The 11,806-nt window shown below is 48.1% G+C and overlaps 1 pseudogene; it reads right to left on the bottom strand.

Moving 5' to 3' along the window:
• Nucleotides 1-234: 234 nt before the first annotated feature.
• LOC147726233 (zinc finger BED domain-containing protein 6-like) lies at nt 235-1,641 on the bottom strand (annotated as a pseudogene).
• Between the last annotated feature and the right edge of the window lie 10,165 nt (nt 1,642-11,806).

Below are 11,806 nucleotides of genomic sequence, written 5' to 3' on the forward strand. Positions count from 1 at the left end.
ACTTTATTGTACTATTCTCAATCTCCATCCAATGTCTGGCAAGATGGAAATGTATTTAGGGTGAGTCAGGAAGATGGAGCAGGACTCTGAGGAGTGGAGTGGACAGTTAAATGCACTGACGTGCAACTCCAATAGGTAAATAAAAATGGTGAGGGATTTGTTGTGGTTTGATTTGAACCAGAAAAACAGATATACACACAAATAAAGGAAGGGAGAAAGTAACAATTTGAAAGCCTAGTCGTCAGGGAAGAGGAGCTCGTCCTCAAACCCTGGTGGTTCGGACAGAAGTAGGTCATGTAACCCACTACTTATGTCTTAGGAGTCGCTCTCCTCTTCCTGCTGTGATTCACGTATTTTGTAGTCTGGTGGTATGAAGTGCTGATTCATTTTGATCATGGTTAACCTCTCCACGCTTTTGGGCAAGAGACTGGTCCTTTTCACAGTTACAATGGCACCAGCAGCACTGAAAACACGCTCAGAAGAGACACTTGCGACAGGGCAAGCCAGATACTTTATCACCAGCCTGCTGAGCACTGGCCAATGGCTTGTTTTCCCATACCAATATGCCAATGGGCTTTGCTCCTTGAAGACCTCTGTTGTGTCATCCAGATAGGCCTGGATCATCCGCTCAATGTTCAGTGGTGATCCGATCTGCTTGGCCTCTTTTGACTTTGCACCAGCAATGGACTTACCCATCCCTTTCTGTAGAAACCAAGCAGCTATTATTTTTGCTGTGTCTGATGAATCAGATCCTGTTGGTGCTGTTGTTGATGTTATTGGTAGTGTTGGTGAATGCTGGGAAGCAAACGCACTGCTCTCATGCTCTGAAGAAGAACTTGACTCTAGATGCCCTGTAGTACTTGCACTGTCCTGGGCTGGCACTGGCAGGCCTCTAATTGAGAGCCGTTCATTTTCTAAACCCGTGGCTTCCTCAGCTATTAAAGTTTTGTACTTGGAAACATCCCCTTCTGAAAAAGGAATTACTGCATTAATGTTCAGAAATAATGTATACAGTGGATCTAAAATTGTGGCAGTAATGTAATGTCGATGTGACACAATCTTATTTTGAATCCTTGTATTGTCAGATAAGCGGACGGCTAAGGCGTTCGCCAAATAACATGCGTCTACTTTGTCTTCTACACCTGCATATGTTTCAGACACCTCCTTCAGCTGTTGCTCTAGCATGTACAACAATAGGATAGCTTGGCCCTTAGTACAGTCCTCCCTGCTGACTGCACATGTGAAGACCTCAAAAGGAAGTAGCATCTCTGTCAGACATTCAATGAGGTCCCATTGCCACATCTCATCGGTCATGGCTTTCACAGTAGGATCCCCTAATCTTCTTGTCATGACATAAGCATTAAGTGGTATGTACTGCTCAAACAGACGATCAAGGATGTAATAAGTTGAGTTCCAACGTGTTGGCACCTCCTGGATGAGTGCTTTGACTGGCATTTTATGCTCACGTTGAATGACCCTTAGCTGCTTCCGGGCTTTAAAAGAATGGTTGAAATGTGTGCATATTCTTCTGCAGGTGGTCAGTAATTTGCTGACTTTGCGTTCAGTTTTCAGAAAGTCTTGAACAACAATGTTAATGCTGTGAGCCAAACACGGGACCCTGAAATAGCCACCATTTTTCATGGCCTTAACTACATTACTAATAAAACAGGTGATGGACCGAATGTGGATCAATTCACTTAACTACATTACTGCCATAGTCCGTGGCAACAAAATCAATGTTAAGCCCCTTTGTTCTCAGCCATTCAAAGACCCTGCTGTTAAACTCAACCAAAATGTTTGCCGCAGTATGAGATTTTCCATAGCAAACATGGCTACAGTTGCATGTCTGCGAGTCTCATCAAAAATCTAAACCGTGTCAACGCCTGCAGATAGCTTTTCTCTAACACCTGAAAAAGAGATCCAGTGTGCAGTGATGCACATGTAATCAGTGGCTTGGCAACTAGTGCACATGTCTGTTGTCAGGTGGATACTATAAACAGCACTATGATGTAAGGCTTTTCCAAGCAATTCCAGCACGTTGTGATGTAGTGCTGGAACAGCAACTCTGGCAAAATAGTAACGGTTGGGAACCTTCCATTTTGGGCAAATGGTTGTCACAAATTCCAGAAAACCCACCCCTTCAACAAAAGAAAAAGGGAGAAGGTCCTGTGCTAACATTTTAGACAGCTTAACATTGTACAAACGTGCTATTGGGTGGTTGCGTTCGTACTTTCCCTCCTGCCTAATAAACATGCTAAGAATGGTACGCTGCGTGGTATTTCTTTCTGTTCGGCTCGACGCAGCACTTTGCATCGCAGTACTCCTTGGTGTCTCTTACTCTTGTGCCACTGAGATGTTGCTGATGAGGAGGATGGGGGCTGTACCACTGCAGTGCTGGGGACAGGGGTACTTTGTGTACCACTACCGGATACAATGTCTCCCTCTTCTTCTTCTTCCTGTTCGACTGTGAGTGGACCTTGTAGTAGTTTATCCCGACCAACATCAATGGTTCCAGTTTTTATGCTACAAGGTGGTCCTCCCACTTGATTGCGTGGTCTTTTTTCAAATGGGTCATTTGGCCTCCGATACCATAGTTTGTACCAAGCTTATCACGATTAACAGAGGAATGACAAATGAAGCATATAGCAATGTCCTCCTCCTTTACGCTAACCGTAAAGAAGTCCCACACTGGGGAGATTAACTTTTGTCTCCTGCTAGAGGTGCCACTTCCAATGCCGGATGAACTGGAGGGTATGTGTTGAATTTGACTATGTGGCTGCGCAGTAGTACCACTACCTACTACTGCTGAGGTCCCCGATCCCCAAAAGGTGCAATGTGGGGTTCCCCAGGGCTCTTCATTGAGCCCTTTACTGTTTAACATCTATGTTACCCCACTTGCACAGGTAGTAAGATCCTTTGGCCTGGACGTGCTGTCATATGCTGACGACACACAGATCTTGGTATCCATCACCCAGCCAGTTTGTGAGATCGCCTCCAAGTTTAGAGCTTGTATGGAGGCAGTCTCCAATTGGATGACATGCAACTTCCTAAAATTGAACGGTGAAAAAACCGAAGTTATGGTCTTCGGAGGGAGCCAAGATCTCTGGTCAAAGGACTGGTGGCCTCCATCCCTGGCCGATTGCCCGACTCCCACTCCTATTGCTAAGAACCTTGGAGTACAAATTGATCCCGCCCTTTCCTTCGACCCCCAGGTAAATAGGACAGTGTCTACTTGTTGTGGCACCATTAGCATCTTAAAGAAAATTGCCCCTTACCTGTCCTTGGCAGCCCGGAAACAAGCAATAACTGGCCTAGTACTATCGAGGCTAGATTATTGTAATGCCCTTTAGGCTCTATCCATCGCCTCCAAATGGTGCAAAATGCTGCAGCCAGATTGGTTCTTAGCCTCCCTAGGAGGACGTCTGCAACAATGGCCAGAAGGGACCTTCATTGGCTCCCAATTCCATCTAGGATCTCCTTCAAAATTCTCTGTCTGGCCCATGGTGCTATCCATGGCTCAGGATCTGAAGGCATTAGATCTCTTCTGTGTGCCTACACCCCCACTAGAACGCTTCGTTCATCTTCAAAGAATAGGCTGGTAGTCCCTAGGTTTGCTAAGGTTAGATGGGGAGGTAGAGCCTTTTCCACCTTGGCTCCCAAACTGTGAAACTCCCTTCCCCTTGAGCTTACCAGTCAATCCTCCTTGACAATCTTCAAAAAACTTCTCAAAACCTGGCTTTTTTCTCAAGCATATTAGATTCTTGCTCTCCCAATGGCGTCTGGTCTAGTTATCTGGAGTCTGGACTTTCCATGTCTGTTCGTATTGCGCCTTGATGCCCCTTGGGGCTAAGTTTTGCGCGGTATAAAAACGCTATTCAGGTGGTGCTTGTGCTGGATGTAGGACGCTGCCGGCCCTTTGCTAATGTAAATTTGGAAGCTGGCGGTCGTGTTGGTGTTGCCTGTGTTGGAGGTATGTGTGCTACATCCCTACTAGTCGCAGCCATTCTGGATAGGGTAAAAATGTTGGTCTCCATGTCCTCGGTCCGGGAGTGATGCTTGTGATGACTGGGTTAGACTCATCATCATCATTATCCTGCTGTTGTGAACATCGACCTCCATAGGTGTAAGGCTTTCTGGAACCTTCCTTTTCCCTAGCCTGGTCTTGGGATGTGTCTCCCTCTCATGCTCAGGTTGTTGTGGCTCCCAAGTGAGATCTAGATCATCAGAAGGGATGCTTGGCAAAGAACTCAATGGACTAACCCTCCTTTTCCTTGTTGGGGATTTGAAAGACAATAGATCTAATGCATGAGTGGCTTCCTCTTCTTCTTGCCCTGCATGAGGCTCAATTTCCTGAACTGCCCCTACTTCGGGAGGAACAACAACTACTATTGAGGGCGGTGGTTGCAGTTGTTGTTGTTCACCACTTATCTGCTGTTTGCTGTATTCCCTCAAGCGTTGATTGTGTACTACTTTGAGATAGCAATAAGTTTAGGTCAGGCTCAGCATCACTGCTTTCCACCATTAGGTTGGCTACCTCTTCCACACTCATCTGCTTGGGCCAGGGTTGGTGGGTTGGGCCGACTGATGCGGATGTGCTGGCCCCAGCTTACCCCCCCAGACACCGCTGCTGCAGGCGTACTTTTTAGTTTCCCAAAAAAGGTTTTGGGGTCAACACCAGACTTAAGTGTCACTTCCTTCTTCTGTTCTTCCTTCTTCTTCTCAGCAACGGTCTTGGTCGTGGAGGACCTGGTACCTGATTTCTTTGGGCCCATCTTCTTCAGATGTCAGCAGCACTCAGTTGCACAAGTTGCAAAGATGTCTGGTCAGGTCACACCACATGTCATGTACAACAGAAGGAAGTCCGTCTGGCAGTACAAGGGCGATGAATGATGACAGACACCTCCTCCTCGGTCTTTTGTGCACCTACAAGCAAAGAAGGCAGAAGAACACCAGTCAAATGTGGAATTTGTTGTGCTTTAATTTTAATTACTAGTATTGTTAGTACACTCAGTAAGAGTAAGAATAGCAAATAACTAAAATACAAATATAGTGGAAGTGAAACTTATTTATCCCTAATTTGTGCATCATGACAGATGGATGCATTATTGGAATATTTTGCATCCAACGGCGGCACCGCGAGTACTAGAGCGTTGGAATGGGACGCTTTTAAGGTAGTGGTGAGGGGTTACTGTATTTCTAAGAAGGTGGGCATAAGGCGCGTTATCTTAGCTGATTTAGATGCAGCGGATCGGAGACTCCGCGAGCTTGAACTTCGCCGCCCGGGACACCCGGAATTGCAATTACGAACGGCGGAGGCGAGGGAGAAGGTGGCGGCAGAGGTCGAACGGCTCCGCTGTTTTGACTATAAGGCCTATACGGTCCGATCCATCGCAGAGGGTGACAGATCGAGCGCATTATTGGCGTGGTTGGCCGACCCTACGCGCCGGTCCCAATTGACGACAGGTATGCGTAAGGCAGACGGAACCGAGGTACACACCCAACCGGAGATTCTTAGCTGCTTCCGGCATTATTACGAATGTTTGTACCGTAGTCGCTCCGCACGAGACCCTGACCGACTTGATGATTATCTACGTCCGCTGGAGCTCCACACAGTAGAGCAGGAAGTGGGGAAAGCCCTGGGATCTGACATTGAATTGGGGGAGATCCGCGGGGCCATTAAACGGATGGCGAGAAACAAGACCCCGGGCCTGGATGGCCTGCCTGTGGAGTTTTATGCAGCTTACGCTGACCTCCTAGCCCCTCGATTATTGGTGGTCTACAGGGAGGCGAAGAGGCTGGGGCGACTCCCAAGCTCGATGTGTGAGGCGTTGGTGGTTCCTCTCCTCAAGCCGGGCCGAGACTCGTCCGACCCGGGGTCTTACCGTCCCCTATCGATGTTGACGGTGGACTATAAAATACTGAGCAGCATCTTGGCCTCGAGGCTGCTGGGACACATGAGTTCCCTGGTGCATGAAGACCAAGCTGGTTTCATCCCACGGCGGAACACGACTATGAATATTCGCAGGTTGTTCCGTTTGTTAGGGGAACCATTCGTGGATGCCCCGTCCCCGGTCGTCCTGTCGGTGGACCTAGAGAAGGCTTTTGATAGCCTGGAGTGGGACTACCTCTGCACGGTGCTGCAGAGATTCGGCCTTGGGGAGGGCTTTGTCAGGTGGACCGCGGTTCTATATGCCTCTGCTTCGGCCAGGGTCCGGGCGGGGCCACTGATTTCCTCGCGATATCCGGTAGAACGAGGCACGCGGCAAGGGTGTTCATTGTCCCCACTTCTCTTTGCGCTGGCGGTGGAACCACTCGCGCTGCACCTTCGGTCAGGAGCCCACTACACGGGCTTGTGGACGCCTGCGGGCCCGCATTATGTGTCGCTGTATGCGGACGACCTGTTGCTCTTCCTGGAGGACCCGCTTGACGCTTTACGTGGGGCGGCGGTGGCGCTCACAGAGTTCGGGGAGGTCTCGGGCCTCCGAGTGAATTGGTCCAAGACCTGTCTTTTTCCGGTGCGCAGGGGTACTCCCGCCCCTGCCCTCAGTGGGGAGATTAGGTGGGAACCCGACTGCTTTAAGTACCTTGGGGTGTTTGTTTACCACGACCAACCCGACCTCCTAGATGGGAACATTGCCCGTGGCATTCGAGCACTCCGAGGCTGCATAGCCTTTTGGGCTACGCTGCCGCTTTCGGTGGCGGGACGGATCGCCCTGCTTAAAATGGTGGCGCTTCCCCGGCTATTATATTACTTCCGGACTCTACCAATCTGGATCCCACCGGCCACGTTTCGACTGTTACGCTCCATGGTGGTCGGATTCCTCTGGGGGACGGGCCGCCGGCGGTTGGCCCTCAAAACCCTGATGAGGCCGAAAGACGAGGGGGGGCTCGCGGTGCCGGACTTTGAAAAGTATTATCTGGCGGCGCAGCTCCAGACCTTCACCCAGGAGATCGCCAGGGAATTCCGGGGCCCGGAAGACGGGAGGGGGACGGGCATGGCCAGGCATGTTCTCTCCTTTATAGCACTGCGACAACGTTTGGCCCTGCGGGACTTGTCGATGGAGGAGCGGACTGTCCGCCTGTGTTGGAATCGGGCCCACGCCCGAGGCCAACTGAGGATACCATACGCGCCTGAAATACCGTTGGGGATGCTGACGGACCTCCCCCATGGAGGGGATTGGTCACGCCTAGCGGCCTGGGAGGATGCCGGCTTACAGCTGGTTGGGGATCTGTACGAGGACGGAGCGCTCTTGCCCTTCCAGGATCTTATTGACCGCTTCGAGATCCCCCGTGGTGACTTTCTGCTACACTCGGCCATTGTGCGAGCGATCCAGGCACATTGGAAGAACGGGCAGGAGGAACCCCCCTTATCTCAGGTGTGCCAGTACGTGATGATGTCGGCGGGCACGGTGAAGGCGGTCACTTGCCTCTACGGCAGGTTGATTAACAAAGGGTTGGCTCCTCTCACCACTCTAAGAATCCGCTGAGAGGAGGACATTGGTAGGGAGATCCCGGAGACGACTTGGTCCCAGTTGGTGAGACGAGCCTGGAAGGGCACACGCAACGCCCGTTTTCAGTTGGTCCACTATTACGTTCTCCATAGAGCGTACCTGACCCCGGTGAAAATCAGGCGATATTTTGCCACGAACTCGGCGGCATGCCCTAGGTGCCCAGCTCAGGAAGCGGACCTCCTACATATGTTATGGGCCTGTCCAGGTCTGTCATCTTACTGGCAGGAAGTAGAAACGACCCTGGAGGAGGTGACGGGGAGATCTTTATCATTTGATGCGGCGGTGGGGCTCCTGCACTGGTTCCCCCACACCCCCAGGAATAAAATTTCTAGTAAATTTGTCGACCTAGGGCTCCTCCTTGCTAAACGAGAGGTGACCAGGAACTGGAAGGCACGAGTTGGTCCGACAGGCAGCAGATGGCGCAGTGAGCTTTTGAAGTGGGCGGCGGGGGAGAGTGCGCTGCGATATCAACTAGCTTGGAGGCAGCGTAATGAGAAGGCGCAGGAGGCAGCGTTGGAGTGGGAAATGTTAGTACAGGCCCTCAGGGATTATTGTGCCCCCAGCGACTCTGAAGATGAAGAAGCGACTCACCCCGAGTCCCGGTAAACGTTTGTACTGATGGTCCTATTGCTTTCCCCGTGGGTCCCATGGCAGATCCTGTGTCGGTAGCTCCCTAGCGCTGGTGGTGGGGTTGGGTGGGTTTCTTTTAGTTAGTAGTCCTTTGCGGGTGGGGGTTTTCCTTTGGGTTTATAGGCTTGTTTAGAAAAGCAGATGACGGACAGTGAATCATCCGGACCAGCTCAAGCAGCCTGCTGATCCCCCATTGCATTTCGCCGCCCGACCCCAGGGTTGTGGGCCGGATGGCTGTGTACGGAACTTACGAGGGGGGGCCACAGGGTCTTATTCTGTTGATATCGCTTATGATACAATGCTGGTCGATATTGTAACGATTTACTAATTCCTGCAATAAAAATATATTTAAAAAAAAAAAAAAAATGACAGATGGATGCAGCATCAGTGACCTGCAGCAGATATCAATGGGGATGAAAACAGTAAGCCAACAGGAACAATGGAAAGACACACAGGCCTATGTGGCAAAAACAAAACAGCACACTACTACTACCACCACCACGGCCCCCAGTCACATGGTCACTATTCACAGGCACATGGGTAAAGCCCAGAAAACAATAAACAAAAGCAGGCCTATATCCCTGTATGGCCAGACAAAGGAGGATGCCTGTTACACATCATAGCTTAATGCAAAAAAGAACATCTGAATGGCTAAAAAGGTTAGAAAGTTACACAACAACAACACATACAACAAAGGCATTTATTAACACACATCCAAAAAGTTAACTACACCCCAAACACCTCATTTGGGAATTCAGCCCAATGCAATCTATGCCCTAAATGATGTTAAATCACACAGACAACATAGAAACAGCTACATCAAGCACCCCTGATGAATGACTCTAGGCCTACTGGCAGAATAGGCCACAAGTTTGGAGGCCCGTGGCAAAAGCACAGTGGAAGGTCACACAAAATGGCTGCCACCACATGGCCTGGCCACCCACAACAACATGAAAAGAAGGAGAAGACAGACAATGCAGGCCTATGTCAAAAGCACAATGCTTGGCTTCACAAAATGGCCACCACCCACATGGTCAGTCCACCCTCAAACAACAAAGTGCATACAAAGGACAGGGACAGGAAGTTGAGGTCTCTGGGGAACTTCCTTCCTCTTTTTAAAAAAAATAAAAACAGAAAAATGACTCCATGCTCAAAAAACTACAACCAATTTACAACCTGAGGAGTTTCTTTAGCAAAATGAACAAAATCCTCATTTTCGAGAAGGTTTTATGCAACTCGAGACATATTGCTCGCGAGATTGCAAATTTGGCGTGTTCGGCAGTGCGAACTGTACACAAAGTCGTTATCGCGTGCCCGAGCACGCAGATTGAGCGCGGGAAGAAGACAAAAACTGTAAGGTTGCGTTGTCGCACTGTGCAAAGTTACCAAAACTACGTGAGCTGAATTCCTAGGGTTACCTACTGGCAGAAAAAGACATATTATTTAACACACACCCAAAACCTGAAATTTCACCCCAAAAACCACATTTTGCAAATCAATCCAAAGCCATCCATGCCATACATGATGTTTCAAACTAAACAAACACCACAAAAACAGTTGTTTAACTTTCATGCACCCATGATGACTCGAGTAGTATCTCTGGGCCTACTGGCAGAGTAGGCCACAAGCTTGGAGCCCTATGGCAAAAGCACAGTGGCTGGTCCCACAAAATGGCCGCCACCACATGGCCAGGCCACCCACAGAAAGTACATACAATGAACTCAAGCAGGCCTACACTAACTATATGAACTCCTAGGGTTACTTATTGGTTGAAAAGCCAATATTTAATTAACACACACCCAGAAACTGAAATTCCACTCCAAAATACACAGTTTGTAATTGAATCCAATGCCATCCATGATGTTTAAAAACTTGAAATTCAACAGACACCACAGAAACATAGTTGTACCCATGGGTACCTCTTGGCCTACTGGATGAAATTACAAAGAAATACTACTTGGCTCCTCATGAAAGTACAGACCTCCCTCAACAATAATTTTTAACAAGGATTGAAAAGCCCAGAAAGCTGTAGGTAAAAAAAGCCCAAATCAAACAAACATGTACACCAATTCTCCAACTTACTTGTAAAATAAAATTTCAAATCCAAAAGTCCTCAATAAATCCAATCCAATTATATGATGCAATAGACATACACAAAAAGTGATCCTTCCAGCTCCAAATCCAAATGAAAGTGAACAGCAGCAAATGGACAAAGCACTGGGAGGAGCCTGCTGGACAGGAACAGGAAGTTGGAGACTCGGGGGCACTTCCTTACTCTTGAAAAAAAAATAGGAAAAAAAAGACTCCTTGCACTAAAGACGCCAGCCAAATCACAATCTGAGTGGTTTTTCTGAGCTAAATGATCGTTTTCGAGAAGGTTTTATCAAGCTCGAGAGATATTCTGTGCCAGATTGTAGTTTCTGCGTGTTCGGAAATGCGATCTTACCAACACGCCGGAAGGGAGATCGTGTGTCCTAATGACGTGATTGTGTGTCCAAATGACGTGATCGCGTTCGCACAGTCCCGCAGGATTGTGCGGCCGGATTCCAAACATCTTGGCGCACGCGACCTGGAGAGAAAATCGAGAAGGCGAACGCAAACCCACGGTAAGTCGTTACCACGCACGCGAGAACGCTATTGAGCATGCGAGAAAGAAAACAACTACACTACGCTGTAGATTGCGAAGTTTTCGTCAACTTCGCGTTCACTGCGAAGCGCAAAGTTGCCGCAACTTTGCAAACTCTGCGAGCGGGGCGTAGTTCACCTCCCAGGGTTAGTTTTAATGTAGATTTATTGCAAAAGATGAAACACAGTGCTCGAGTCTAGGGTACCACTTTGTCTTCTTTGCTCCTAACGCATCATGTCTTCTTCAACTGAAACTGCTAATCTTTCAATGCTAGATTTCATTTGCTGTAATCACACTGTTCCCCTAAAGAACCTTCCTAACAATACCAACTTAATTTTAGCTTCATACTTCAAATTTCACACATTTAAAGAGGATTTTAGAATGTTTAATTTTACTCCTTACTTTTTTGTGTATATATACTTTATTAATCTGCTAATATTATTTAATTTTCCAAGTAGTTTCGGGATGGCTGAGTAGGTGTCGCTGATCCCCAGGGGGATCTACACAAGCGTTTGGCATGAAGGCTGCTGGCTGCAGGCTCAGGTGTTATAATGTGGACATAGTTTCATCTAAGGGTATAAATAACCTTAGATTCTAATTATGTCATTCAAGAGCTGCAATTTGTGCTCACTGCTTGCGCTTATACTTGAATGCCCTAGTGAATTCATATTAAACGTGCTACAGATGCAGGAAAAGTGTTCTCATGGCTTGGTTTTAAAAGTAATAAAAAGTGAGAGGTGCCTCTTAGTTAGCCAGGTTGTAAACCGAATTTACAGGAAATATTTCATCTATTTCTAAAGCATGAAGTTAAAGTTAGACTTTTAAGAAATCGTGCAGACCTCTAAAAGGCTTAAGGAGTCATATAGACCCATGCACTAGTGCTGACAATGGAATCCTTTAAATGCCTAGGTAGTTATTCCCAGCCGGAAGTTGGTGGTGGTGTAGCAATGTACACAAAATGCGTGCTCCTGTATTTTGCCACCAAAAAACGAGGCATCCTTCCAATCACACACTGCCTGTATCTTCGACCTTGCATAGT

This window comes from Lissotriton vulgaris, chromosome 3_1, assembly GCF_964263255.1.
Source record: "Lissotriton vulgaris chromosome 3_1, aLisVul1.2, whole genome shotgun sequence".
In the NCBI taxonomy this organism is placed as follows: domain Eukaryota; kingdom Metazoa; phylum Chordata; class Amphibia; order Caudata; family Salamandridae; genus Lissotriton; species Lissotriton vulgaris.